Genomic DNA, 12,263 nt, shown 5'->3' with positions numbered 1-12,263 from the left:
TTTATAAATTTCACCCAGTGAATATTGTGAACTAAAACGCTATTTGCTCTACTGTAGGATGAGTAACTGCTCTTTTACAGCACTTACAGTAGTTTGCATTCTCCATTTCTACGGTCTTCACAGAAACAAAAATACACTTGCCTTAGGCAAGGCCTACAATGGAAACAGTCCATCTGGAAAGACTTTCCCACTCGCAGCGAAGGCATTTATTTGAGAACTTTTAAATAATAACAAAGTTTTTCAGTTGTCAGGGCGAAACTTGTAATTGGGACCATTTTATATTATTTGATAAACCGCGAGTTGCATGCGAAATGACATTTTCAGAGCGAAATTATTCTATATTATGTTTAGGAAATATCCATGGCTGTTCATGATGCCCACATCTGTGTACGTGTGCATGTACTAATAAATAGATGGCTTGCACTATATGGCGAAAAGGATGGACGCCTGATCAATGAACATCCTGTTTAAAAATCCATGAGCTTTAATGTTAATTTGTTCACCCTTTGATGCGTTTCGATAGATTTTGGACCATGGTCGTGGGACTTTGTGTTCATTCAGCCACAAGAACTTTAGTGAGGTCAGGCACTGATGTCCAGCAAAGAGGCCTGACACAAAGTTGGTGTTCCAGTTCACCCCAAAGGTGTTCAGTGGGGTTGAGGGCAGGGATCTGTGCAGGACAGTCAAGGTCTTCCACTCCAACCCTGGAGAACCATGTCTTCATGGAGCTCACTTTGTGTACAGCGGCATTGTCATGCTGGAACAGAGTTGAAGGGGAAATTGTAATTCTACAGCGTACAAAGACATTTTCTGGCAACAGTTTGGGGAAGACCCTCATATGCGTGTTATGGTCAGTTACAAGCACCTGGGATGAAAATAAGCACTTCCAAGTCTGACACCACTGTTTCTCTCAATCAGGAAAGACGATGTGACGGGCCCTTCAGGTTAGAGGAGATACCTTGCCTCTTAAGGAGGAGGAGGACGAGGAGAAGTTTTAGTATCTCAGGATCTTCTCAAGAGCGTAAGAGTGACTGGATTAGGTCAGCAGGAGCAGTGTGATAGTCACTGTACCACAGTCACTGTACCACTGTGTCTGTGGTGGTGAAGCTGAACCTCTGTTTTTGGACAGAACTTGTTTACCAGTCATTGTACATCTCTACCCTCACCTCAGTTACAAGCTATGGGTCTGTGATAGGGTGAGGAGCTCAGCAATCTGGGTGAGTCTCAAAGTTGAGCTGCTACTCCTCTGAATCCAGAGGAACCAGCTGAGGTCATTTGAAGGGTTCACGGTCGGCTCTCGGTAGAGCTCTGGCAGGCTGGATGGAGACCCTGGGGAAGACTCAGGACGTGCTGGAGAGATTATATCGCACATTTGGCTTGGGAATGTCCCCCTGGACGAGCTGGAATCTGTGGCTGGAGACAAGCAGAAGGAATATGAATGCAAATAATGTTTCTATGCAAATGTTGCTAAGATAGCATTAAGCCTTCTTGGAAAACACCCAGGAAAGCATATTTGCTTTACAGAGTGTGCTTAAGAATTATTCATCCACTGTACAGCATGTTTCTGGATTTAGCTAATAACAATTTTGCACAAATCAGAGACCTTTAGTTATTCCAACTAACCTTGAGTAATGGATTTGTACTGGAACTTGTGAGGAACGTTAGGTTTTTGCTTTACGGGAATTATGCATGCCTTAAAGTAAATATAAGAAATCCAAAGAAGCTGGCATTAACTTCGAAATCTCTTGTCTGCTTTTGTCATACAAAATATCCTTCACGAGCTTTGCACTTCAAAAGCACTTCACATGATTACAAAGCGAGCGAGTAATCCGATAGATATCTCCTCACGCAACTGATAAGGAGTGTAATTATGACTTCCAGTTTATTTCCCATCTTCGAGTAGTTTTCCTTTCTTTTTCTGACAAATTCCACTTAATTTGCGAATGATACACAATCCCTGCAGTAATCACGGGGAAAAACGTACGAGTCGGGACAAAAAAACGTACGGGGGGACAATCAGCTAGTGATACAGTATGCACTAAGGTTATATGAAATGTAGAAGAAATGATATTTTTTACAGTCTTAGACATGATGTATTGTTTATTCTTCAAATAGGCTATGAGTTTAAATATTACTCTCATAACTACATTACCTTTCTATGGAATAAAATATCAGCTCTTTAAAGTACCCTATGAATCATTACACGCTAAATTAAAAGAGTGTCGTTAAAAAGTCACTATTAAGTCTCCTAGCCTGATGAGCCTCTTTAACTTCAACCATTTCATGCAGATCATTAGCACCAGGTGATCTTGGCAATACATGTGAACTTTCAGTCCAGATTTCAGTCTGTTCTGGTCATTGTTTTTCTCACCACCGTCCAATTATTCGGCAGGAAAGCAAGTTCCGCGAGTACGCTTAGAAGAGAAAACTCGGGTGAGAACACCGAGACCCCCTGCTAAGAATGTCTCAATTATTGGAACGGAATCGCCAGCCGAGCAATGCTGAATCTCCAGACCTTTATCACAAGTCGAATCTTTGTATCTGGTTTTAATGAGTGCAATCACTGGAAATGAGTTTTAAAGACGAGCAAGAAGTGAGAGTTTGGAGGTCGAGTGCAATGACTCAACTCCTTTCGCTCTGAAATCATGAATCTCATTACTGACTCAGAGCTTTCATAAAACACAATAATAGTTCTTCCACCGTCTGTGCACTGTATAAGTATTTTTCCCACATTAAGTGAAGTGGGACGGTGTACGATTCCGACTCGATCTATCGGGGTGAAAGGACGAGAGCTCCACCGTATTTGTACATTTATTTATTCAGCCATTCGACAAACGTTAATCTTCATGAACTCCCCGTTCACGTCGCCGTTCATTTCTGAAATGAAATCGAATACGTTTCTGCAAAGTGTAAGCGCAGTCAGTGTGTCTATGACGTACACAAGCGTTTCTTTTGTAAGATATTCTGCAGGGGCGTGGTGGCTTAGTGGTTAGTACGTTTGCCTCGCACCTCCAGGGTTGGGATGAAGTGATATCTCAGTGGTTAAGATGTTGGACTTCTGATCAGAAGGTCTCAAATCCCAGCATCTCCAAGCCGCCACTGCTGGGCCCTTGAGCAAGGCTCGTAAACCTCACCTGCCCAGTTGTATAAACAAACGAGATGATCGGAAGTCGCTCCGGATAACGGTGTCTACCAAATGGTGTAAATGGAAATGTAAAGATTTGTAGAGGTAGAGGCGGGGGCGGGGGGTTAGTATGGATTGGATTATGTGTATACATTATAAATGCATGCAAACCATGGTGCCCTTGTTTCCCACGCAAAGGCTGAGAGAAAAAAAAAACGTGCTTCCGTTTTCCAATGCCTGAATTCCTTGACTAGGTTCAGGTCTTTTGTTTGGTTTTTGAGATGTAGTTGGGCTGGAAATGTTGCTGAAACCTGGCAACCCTGGTTTAATGGCAACTGAAAACACACCTGCTGAAACAAACACTCAAAAAGCTCAAGACTTTTCTTACGCTGGATGATTGTAGCTTCAACTTCATTTTATTTTAAGGCTATGTCGTTGTTAACGTCGTCCTAAATCTACCAAAATTTAGGTCATTTTGATCATAGGGTACGAGGGTACGAGTTTATGGAGAAGTAGTATTAGTGAATAGGAGTATTTGCATATTTTCTGCATGACTTGTGGCCTGAGCGCTTTCTTTGATGGGCTTTATGCCATTGCATTGGAAATGCCACTGTAATCTCTCTGACATGTTAAGCATTGCATAAAACATTGACCTTTGAAGCAGTGATTGCTTGATATTTGCAGTGACAAGTAAACTGCTGCTACAGCACCGTAGACTATGAAGCAAAATCAATGTAGCGTAGCATGGAAATGTTTAGCACTCAGAACCCCAAGGTAAAGAGGGTCCGGCCCACCCCCTGCTTTTCGGCTCAAACCCGTAATTGGAAATACGATTAACTAATGCGAAAAACGTACAGCCCCTGCCCAGATATTCCTAGCTAAGCCGTGCAAGGCTTTTAAAGTCGACCTCGAATCGCTATTCGGACCGGACTGTACGACTCGTACTGATCAAGCTCCTAGAAATACGAGCCGACTCCACATCTGCTGTTGCCTCTATCATTTTTACAGATACAACGGCACAGACATGGGCCTGATTGCTCAGAGACACTTGATGATTATGCGCTCGTGTACGTCCGTGATGTATTATACGACTGCGATGGTATGATAAATTCGTTTCAGTTATGAAATTAATGATATCATTATATTTCCTATCAAGGAAATTTGCAACTGGAGTAAAGAGACGTTAATTGTTTTGTTTGGTGATTGTTATTTGTGAGCAACCGAATCAAACCGTCGCTAATCATGACACGATTAGAATGTACGTCTGAGCATTTCAGGCATTTATACGATTGTATTAAACGCTAAATTGATAGAAATTCACACTGCAGCACAAGGTGCAGCAGTGGCTCATGATTGTAAATGTTGGTGATGCAGGACGACATTAATAACGACGTAGCCTCAAACAAAATGGAGTCGGGACGCTATCACGCTTCACTTATTCTATAGGCTACTATCTAGTACGTTTTATTTTATTTTTTTTAGCCTAACTGCATAATAAGCAGTTGAGATTTGACAACATACAGCCATGCAGAGTACAGTCTAGCAGCTCGTTCTGAACAGTTTTAGACGTACCTTCGTTCAAAATTGTTCCATACAGCAGGCGTGTTTTTCAAAGAGCTAATATCTTTACATAGGGTTGCCAGGTTTCAGCAAAACGTCCACTCCAACTACAATCTCAAAAACCACACAAAAGACCTTAAACAAGCCCAAACACATTCCTTCTTATTTTTCACAGACTTGTGGGACACAAGGTCACCGTGGTGCGCACGCATTTCTGATGTACGGAAAACACCCGTTCCATAATCCCCCTTTTTCGTCTCCCAATCTTTGCAATAACATCTTCCGACCGAAATGATTCTGTACATCATAGACACCCTGTCAGCGTTTATGTGTTGTATTTGTTTGCAGAAATGTAGTATATATTTTTTTCCAGTTATTTGCTATAAGACATGATCTTTTGCGAGTATTTTTAAAACTAGCCCAGTTTGTTGTGAAAAATGTGACCCTGGCAACCCTGTTATTAATCGTTCTGTCCGTTGCTCCTCCTCCACTGAAAATGTTTATAAAGTGAGCATGGGGCAGCGTGAATCCTACCCCAATGGGCCGCTATTTATTAGTGCATGTTGCGAATCAATGGAACATCAGCTTATATCTGTCAAATAGAGACATTTTAAAAAACAACAACAAAAAAACAAAACAAAACACTGGTCACTCAAAAGAGATAATTAGTATTTTAAGAGTATTTCAAAGTTGTGAATGAAGTCTTTATAAACCGAGGAGCTCTGCGCGACCTGCCCCTGACCTTCATGTCCTGTATGAATAGACTGTATGAAAAGGCACACATTGCAGATTTTCCCTTCACTATATATTGTGCTGTATGAATCTGGGCCACAGACTACTTTTCCTTTTAACGATCGAGGACCGCGGAGTGAATTTAAGAAGTGAAGAGATGAAGAGCGAGGGATGGCTGGATGTAGAGGATACAGAGGAATGTAGGCCAAGATCCCTTTAGGATGGAGAACTGTTAAACGGTGTTCCCTGCTGAAGGACTCTCTTCGACCCTAGCTCCATGAATTAATCTTTTGGTATTTTTTTCTTTTTTTATAAATAAAAGAAAACAGTTCTTTTTCAAACCTGTCAATTCAAAAGAATGCCGAGGGACACTTTAGACTGTCAGGCGGTTAAATTGTCAGACAAATTTGCTGTCTGTGCAGAATTTATTCCAGAGTAGGTCAGTACTATAGTACAGTGAAGATTTTTCAAATTGACACGAGTGCCTCAAAAATTAATTGACAAAATCTCACTTTTCACACGGACCAGGGGTAAAGACATGGCGTAATGAAGCACAGAATAAATGTGAGTATACAAATGGAGACCATTACGTGTTAATCCCTTCAAAGCCTTCCGTGTGAATAAGTATTTTCTATCCCACTTTCGTGAATTGCGATTCCTGTTTGCTGGATGCCAAGAAAATTGACTCATTACACACCGAGTCCTGCAGACAGCAAATTACGTCCTTTTCCATTTACCACCAAGGCCTTTATCAGATCTCTTTCATTTCTGCTCTATACAAAAAAGACCAAAAAAAAAACCGAGAGAATGAGACAGAACTTCTAATCACACTGAATAGACACCAGTTCAACCTTGAACGTATCTTTCCTTTTTAAAATAAATAAATAAAAATGCTTCTCTTTTGCCACCATGCTTGGTAATACTTTTTTATCTTCTCATGCACATGCTTTAACCTCATTTGTATGACGGTCTCGTGAAGCCGTCTTCGGAATGTCATTAAGAAGTATGGAGTGTAATCTCGCTGGTTTTAAATGTAAAGAACAGCTTTCGGTCTTACGGGAGGTTTAGGCAGATTACAGTGGAATGACAAAATGTTTCTGGAGTACTTTAAGTAAAATAGACACACGGGTTCATAGAAACTCGGCTCGTGGATAGATATATGATCAGGATGTTGGGTGAAATGACAGAGAAACAATACAAAAGAAAAGAAACTGCTACGCTATGCTACGCTGTGCTATATTTCGGACCTGTTTACAGCCGAAAGGTGAAACATCTCGGACGCTCTATGATCCAAACATCTCCTTTCTTCGGCTTTCCTACTAGTGGGGGAAAAAAGAGTACGAAACACAAAAAACCCGAGCAAAAGCACTTACACTGTAGTAATAATTCATTTGACTAAAAGTAAAAGTGCTAAAAATTCATCTGGTGAGCAGCTAGCTAACTTAGCCGAATGTTGTTAACGTTTAGTAGCTTGTTAGGTTTGTTCCCTAGCTAGCTAGCTAGCTCACGTTAAGTCCTACATGTTTCTATCTATCCTTACACGTTATCCACGTTACATTTTCTATACACCGTAGGAGCACTTCGATAAATTTAACACAACATGCGATCTCTACTGAATATCAACGTGACGTCTTAACTTTAATACAGAGCTTTCATGCTGTAAAACATCAAAAGATCTGGCTAGCGCTAGTCTAGCTCACTCAGCTAGCTAATGCTTTACCTGTACATGTTTCCATAGGTTAGATAGAGATCTACGGGTTTTTTGGGTCGCGTAATACAACGTGCAGATGGTTATCACTCGGAATATAGCTGATAAATTGGCTCAGGGACGTCCATCTGTCTCTACTGTAAAAGATATACTGTAGCGGAGACATTCTACACTGAGAATGGCAAATAGTTTAGTATTTATAGTAGTATAGTGTGTCATATTTTCCCTCAAAACAGCCTTAAACTGACTGTCCATAAGCGTCGACACGGTGCGTAGTCAAACATAAACATAAAAAGTAATGGCGATGTAGCACATCGTGAATGAGGTCTTCCTGATATTTCTCTAGGCCAGTGTACACGCATTAGATCACCAGAGCCTTGTTAACACCTGATACTCAAACTCCAGTATGAATCACAGAAATGTTCCCCTCGAAGGCTCGGAACGAGCATCCAGGTCCCCGCAGTGAAGCGTACAGTATGTGGTGAAGCGGTGGAGCATGTGGGACTTCTGACTGTGTGTGGCGATGACTGATTAATGAATTTCACTGGTGCAGAACACGAGCGGCCAGGAACATGAAATTTATGTGCTGCCAAGGAAAGAAAGGGAAAACGGCCACAATGCCGTAGCCTGAGAATAAACGCATGCTATCAGTCTCCTGCTTGAAATATAATGGCACATACAGTTGTATGCAAAAGTATGGACACCCAAATGAACCATATGACCAATTTTTTTTTTTTTTTTAAGTAAAAAGAAGTAAACACATCCATAGCAAACTATTATTATTATTTTTTTTAAACATTCCCTCGCAAATGTTAATGCACAGTTGCTTTATATTTGTTTCGCTTTTTAAAAAAATGGCATAAAAGGTAATGGTGGGCAATTTCCAACCAATATTTCTTACAGAATGTTTCTAGTTCTTTTAATCTTTTCAAAGATGTTCAAGTCAGGAGATTGTGAGGGCCATTACGTTTTATTTATTTATTTTTTTTGAAGTAGTTCATAGTGGATTTTGAGGTGTGTTTTGGACAACGGTCCTGTTGACATTCAGAAGGATCCACATCATGTCGGACCTTGAAGCGGATAAACAGGAATCGTAGGATACAGCGGGCACCAAAACTAGACCGTTGAACATTGGAAAAACATCACGTTGGTCTGATAAATCTCGATGTTTAACCATGTACTGATAAATCTCGAAAGCTCGGAATATTACTCTCTCACTGCAGAGTTATGGTTGGCTGCTGCATGCTTCTTCGTTCATCCCCTAATGTTCTTTGCTCAGCGCTTTTTTAAAAATCCTCCTCAGTGGGGGGTGGGGTGGGGGGGGGTGTGTGTTTGGGGGGGACCCAAAAACTTTCCTGATAGTCTAAACCTGCAAGGTGTTCTTTTTTGTTCGTGGCCACATTAAGTTTAGAACATTACCCATTGTGCACTGCAGGGGTGTCACTAGAGATTTATGGATAGACTATGCATGTAGTAGTGGGGTCTGGGGGTCTGGTCCCTCTGGAGAATATTTTTATGGCCCCAAAATGTCTGTTCATCATGAATTTTGTGTGTAAGACTTGCAGTAGGTGTGATATCAATCAAACGATATGGTCAAGCTGGCGCACGGTAGTTTGTATGTAAATGCTATTTGACTATTCTACTTACCGTACTTTAAGCAAAAGTTATGCAAATGCTATTTCCTCTCTCTTAGGTAAATTGCAGGTACGAAAAATGTATTAGTCAACTACATAGAGTCTGTGTTTTGGGATTGTGTACAAAATGACCATGTACATGGTAAATGGTTTGCACTTATATAGCGCTTTTTTAACCTTCAAAGTCTCATTCATACATTCAGACACACTCTCACACACCAATGGTAGCAGAGCTGCCATGCAAGACGCTAGCTTGCCATTGGGTGCAACTTAGGGTACAGTGTCTTGCCCAAGGACACTTACGAAGAGGGCCTTACGTGGCTTCGCCAATCTCCTGACTTGAATCCCAGTGAAAGTCCATCTGAGTGATCCTCATAAACTTGGGGAATTGAAAAGGATCTGCCAAGAGAAACGGACTGAAATTGAACCACAATGATGCAAAAAGCCAAAAACTTTTTACCGTAGATGTCTGGAATCATCAGCAATGGTGAAAAGCATCAGCTTTACAACAAAGTGCTAATTATGGTAATTTGTGGTGTTTGAATACTCTAAAAAATGGGATATACTTACGGATATGTACTTTTTTTGTTCATATTTATGAGTACAAAGTCAAAACACATTTTGTGTGTACATTTAAAGTGAATATATGCACAGGAAGTATATTAACAACAAAAACAAAAGTATCTGAACACTTTTATGTTTCCCACCTTATCTTATCTTATCTTGTCTTATCTTATCTTATCTCATTTAGACTTATCTTAGCTTGTCTTATCTTGTCTTATCTTATGTTATCTCACCTTGTCTTATCGTATCTTATCTCATCTTGACTTATCTTAGCTTGCCTTATCTTATGTTATCTCACCTTGTCTTATCGTATCTTAGCTTGTCTTATCTCGTCTTGTCTTATCTTATCTCATCTTGTCTTATCTTATCTTGTCTCATCTCACCTTGTCTTATCTTATCTTGTCTTATCTTATCTTATCTCACCTTGTCTTATCTTAGCTTGTCTTATCTGATCTCATCTTGTCTTATCTGGTTTTATCCTATCTTTTCTTATCTTATCTCATCTTGTCTTATCTTAGCTTGTCTTATCTTATCCCATCTTGTCTTATCTTGTCCTATCTTATCTTATCTTGTCTTATCTTATCTTACCTTGTCTTGTCTTATCTTATCTTGCCTTATTTTGTCGTATCTTATCTTGTCTTATCTTATCTTATTTTATCACACATAACTCCGTTGGCTGTTAACGTATACACTTCATTATTTCCTGATGTGCTAAGGATTAGCACATGCATTTTATGAAAGAATCTACAAAGTTTGAGTAAATTCCTTATTTACAGACCTTACAGTAAGGTGTTACCACTGAGATTTTTCATGGACTAATTGTCCTCGATAGCTTCATAAAAGTTAACTGAAATTCGGTACGTGATCATAATACGATACAGTAAACAAAATAAGACAGTTTAGCCACGAATTGTGTTGTTTTCATAAGAGATTTAACCTTTTCAAAGGTTTTCTTTGAATGCTAACGGAGGTGCGATCATGCAGTGAATATCTAATAAAGCCAACTGTCTTATTGCTTTGAGATAGCAAGTTTGAGAAAGCATGATACAATAATGCTTTTATTTTGTGTTACAATGTCTTACTTCTTTATCCTGCTCATGGTGGCGGTGGATGCAGAGCTTATCATGGGAACACTGAGCGTGAGGTTGGAATACACCCTGGTTGGAACATCAGTCCATAATTAGGACACCATGAGAACACACACACACACACACACACACACACACACACACATTCACACCTATGGGCAATTTAACATAGCCAATCCAGCTACAGGCATGTTTTTGGTAGGTGGGAGAAAATCCGAGAACATGGAGGACCGTTTTATTTTTGCTTATGTAAATCAGCTGCAGGATAATTGTCATGGGTGTTCTCGAGGTAAGAAAGCTTTAAATAGTATAGAAAGGTGTTCACTGATAGGCTGAATTAAATACTGTCCCTTTCTCATCCTCAGTGAATACAGTGGTGCTTGGGAATCCTCTATATTTCCATATGACCTAAAACATCATCAGATTTTCACACAAGTCCTAAAAGATAACCCAATTAAACAAATGAGAGAAAAATATTATACTTGGTCATATACTATTAAATATCTTTGAGTGGCAAAAGTATGTGAACCTTTGCGTTCAGTATGTGGTGTGAGCCCCTTGTGCAGCAATAACCGCAGATAAACGTTCGCGGTAAGTGTTGATCGGTCCTGCACATCGGCTTGGAGGAATTTCAGCCCGTTCCTCAGTACAGAACAGCTTCAACTCTGGGACGTTGGTGGGTTTCCTCACATGAACTGCTTGCTTCAGGTCCTTGCACAACATATTGGATTAAGGTCAGGACTTTGACTTGGCCATTCCAAAACATTCACTTTATTCTTCTTTAATCATTCTTTAATAGAACGTCTTGTGTGTTTAGGCTGGTTGTCTTGCTGCATGACCCACTTTCTCTTCAGATTCAGTTCATGGACAGATGTCCTGACATTTTCCTTTAGAATTCGCTGGTATCGTTCAGAATTCATTGTTCCATCAGTGATGGCGAGTCATCCTGTCTCAGATGCAGCAAAACAGGTCCAAACTGTGATACTACCATCAGCATGTTTCACAGATGTGATAAGGTTCTTATGCTGGAATGCAGTGTTTTCATTTCTCCAAACATAACGCTTCTCATTTAAACCAAAAAGTTCTATTTTGGTCTCATCCGTCCATAAAACATTTTTCCACTAGCCTTCTGGCTTCTCCACGTGATCTTTAGCAAACTCCAGATGTGCAGCAATGTTCTTTTTGCAGAGCGGTGGCTTTCTCCTTGCAACCCTGCCATGTACACCATTGTTGTTCAGTGTTCTCCTGATGGTGGACTCATGAACATTAGTCAATGTTAGAGAGGCCTTTAGTTGCTTAGAAGTTACCCTGGGTTCCTCTCTGACCTCGTGGACTGTTACATGATCTTTGTTGGTCTCCACTCCTGGAGAGGGTAACCATGGTCCTGAATTTCCCCCATTTCTACACAATCTGTCTGACTGTATATCGGTGGAGTCCAAACTCTTTAGAGATGGTTTTGTGACCTTTTCCAGCCTGATGAGCTTCAAGAACTCTTTTTCTGAGGTCCTCAGAAATCTCCTTTGTTCGTGCCATGATTCACTTCCACAGATATGCGTTATGAAGATCAGACTCTGATAGATCCCTGCTGTTTAAATAAAACAGGACGCTTGCTCACTCACAACTGATCGTCATCCCATTGATTGAAAACACCTGAGTCTAATTTCACCTTCAGATTAAACTGCTAATCCTAGACGTTCACATACTTTTTCCACTCGCAAACATGTAAGATCGGATCATTTTCCTCAATAGCAAAATGATACAAGTGTAATATTTTTGTCTCGTTTGTTTAATCGGGTTCTCTTTGTCTACCTTTAGGACTTGCGATGATGTTTTAGGTCATATTTATGCAGATA

This window comes from Ictalurus furcatus, chromosome 18 (assembly GCF_023375685.1).
Source record: "Ictalurus furcatus strain D&B chromosome 18, Billie_1.0, whole genome shotgun sequence".
NCBI classification, from domain to species: domain Eukaryota; kingdom Metazoa; phylum Chordata; class Actinopteri; order Siluriformes; family Ictaluridae; genus Ictalurus; species Ictalurus furcatus.
The sequence above is the reverse complement of the archived record's forward strand: the minus strand, read 5'-3'. Positions refer to the sequence as shown.